This window comes from Rousettus aegyptiacus, unplaced genomic scaffold (genome assembly GCF_014176215.1).
Source record: "Rousettus aegyptiacus isolate mRouAeg1 unplaced genomic scaffold, mRouAeg1.p scaffold_m13_p_9, whole genome shotgun sequence".
In the NCBI taxonomy this organism is placed as follows: domain Eukaryota; kingdom Metazoa; phylum Chordata; class Mammalia; order Chiroptera; family Pteropodidae; genus Rousettus; species Rousettus aegyptiacus.
The window spans coordinates 94418155-94420938 of record NW_023416312.1 but is presented as its reverse complement, the minus strand read 5'-3'; positions in this window follow the sequence as shown (position 1 = coordinate 94420938).

The following is a 2784-nucleotide window of genomic DNA, read 5'->3' as shown; positions in this document are numbered from 1 at the left end:
TAGAGATAAAAAATGCACTCGGTAAAGAGAGAACACAAGCGCAAGCTTGTTCTCTTTGCCTCATCATGATCCTCTAGGTAAATGGAGTAGGTGAGGAAGTTCCGTCCCAATGACGAGGGCTGCCACTGCCTGATGAAGATTTCACATAGTGTCCATTCATGCAGATATTTAGGATCGTTTCGTAATGCTTGCAGAGATATGAAAACCCTACCTGAGATTTCAGTGGAGACTCCCGGGTTCTTCATCTAACCCGTGTGCAGTGAGTGCGTTAATTAGATAGGTGCCGATTCACGGTCTACGTGTCATTTCTGCGATTGGCTGTAGAGAAGGATCAGGAAGAAAACCTTTCATAGAGAATGAAGGGAAAATGGACACATCCTTTCCCTTAAGCCACAGTGTCTGTCGCGCTTCTCCAAGGAAGTGCCTGTTCACTTACACTACACGTTAACATGCACTTCTGAGGAGAACGATTGTCAGCAAAGGCAACGTTTTCAGAAGCTTTCCACCTGAGTACAGTTGAGCATGTGTCATTGAATTTCATCTATGAGCTCTGTAGCACATGTCAGGCCCCTGGATTAAATCTTTGTTCAATTCATGGTAATTTTACCATTTATTTTTTGTTGTTGTTAAAAATTGGAATACCACTACTCTAGAAGCAGAAAAAAAATACCTCAGAATAGAAGAGAATAGGGGAAACCTCATTGACTATGCTTTCAAATAATGATTCATTAGGCCGTAGGAATCGAGAGCAGCTGCCCACCATGGTAGGACTGCTAATTGGAGCGGCAATGGATATATCTTGATAACAATCATTGTGTGGAGTCCAGGGTGATGACAGCTGCATTGTGGAGTGGGGTAGGGATTGGGCAGGATGTTGTCATTGAAGCCATGCTTCTTCGTGCTATGTCCTACCCAGAAAGGTGACAATGGCTCATACAACATGAAATCGATGGCTTCCTGGTTAGAGCAATTCTCAGGAAGAATATCGTTCACGGTGGCATTGAAAATATGTTGGGAGACGTGCATTTGCCTTTGACTTTCCTGCCTTTAAGTCTGGAGCACCCCCGTTGTCACGTGGGTCTTCAGCATCGTGAGAGGATAGCAGTGACCCTTCGCAGCAGCAGCATAGAGAAGGTAAAGATGCCAGAGATAAGAGAGAAGAGAACTCAAGCTCCTTTTCTCTGCATCATCATGATGATCCAGGTCAGAATTCACAGGATTCCCACCGACTGCGGGTTGTGAGTTTGTGGCACGAAGTTGAAAATCCCACTTTCTAGAAAAAGGTTGTGTGGGTTGGCGATGAGGTTCGGAGTGCAACAAAACTTGTATTTGAGATTCTCGTGGAGTCTGGGCAGATCCTTTACATGGAAGCCGTGTGCTGCACTGTGCTCTACTTGGAAAGGTCCCAATCACTTAGACTGTTTGTAATTGGTTCCCTTCTGAGTAGAGCAACACTCAGTCAGAACAACTTCGTTGGGGGCTTTGGACAGTTTTGTGGTGATGTGCTTGTGTCCTTCAGCTGAGTGCCTTTAATTGAGGAACCCTTACAGCCAACTGAATCTCAGGCACCCTGAGATGATTTTAGTGATTCATGCTAACTGTGTGAACAGCACAGGAATTGGAACTTAGAGATGTAGTCGAGGGAAGCGGAAATCAGTCCGAAGCTTGCCATTTTTCTGTTCCCATTCTTTGTCCAACAGAGCTGGCGTTGGATTCCTCAGACTGATGGTAACGGTTTGGTCGGGAGAGTGTTCAAATATTCATTGTTTATGCTACTATTGTACATAATGATTGATGCTGTAGAGAGGCAAGGTAAACGATATGTGTGATTTCATCACATACTTGGCATGTCATAGATATAGAACCACTGCACTGTGCGGTGCCCTTCTCAGAAAGGGCCAGGTTACGTAGACTGGGTGTAACCTGAGCCCTTCTGAGTAGAGCAAAGCTCAGTAAGAACATCAATCGCGTTGGCCCTTCTGCTCTGTGAGTGGACACGCACATGCCCTCCATTGCCTCCCCTCTCGTCAGGAGGGCCCGTCTTCCATATGAATCTCAGCCTACTTGAGATAATTTCAGTGTTCTTTTATTAACTTTGTGAACTCCAACATGGGGGGTGGCAGCAGGAAATAAAAACACTGTTGGATAAGTGAGAATACAAGTACAGGCTTGTTCGTATTGCATCGGCATGATCCTCCAGGTCAACAGCAGGTGGAACCGTGCCCTGCAACCGACTGAGGTTTGGTAGTGGAGGGGAGGATTTTCACATAGTCTCGGTTTATGCAGACATTTTGGGTATTTTGCGATGGTGTGAGGATTTTAATGAAAACCCTACTTGAGATTTTAGTGGAGGCTCACTGGTCCTCCTCCTTTAACCTGAGTGCAGTGAGTGCTTAATTACATAGTTGTCGATGCATGATGCACCTGTAATTAATGCAATTCACTGTAGAGCAGGGGATAGAAGGAAAACCGTGCCTTGAGAATTCAGTGGAGTCTCGACACGTCTTTTTCCTTAGGCCGTGCTGCGTGCAGCATCTTTCCCAGGAATGTGTCTACTCACTTATAGTACATGTGACCAGGCATTACTGAGGTGAGCGATGCTCAACAAAGGCAATGTTTTTTTGGAGACTCGGACCCAAGTCCACTTGAGCATGTGTCATTGAATTTCCTCCATGAGCTCCTTAGGGCATGACAGGCCTCTGGAGGAAATCTTGGGGCTAGTCAAGGTGATTTTATTGTTTGTTCTTTTTTTTTTTCGATTAAACTGGGAATGGCTACATGGTA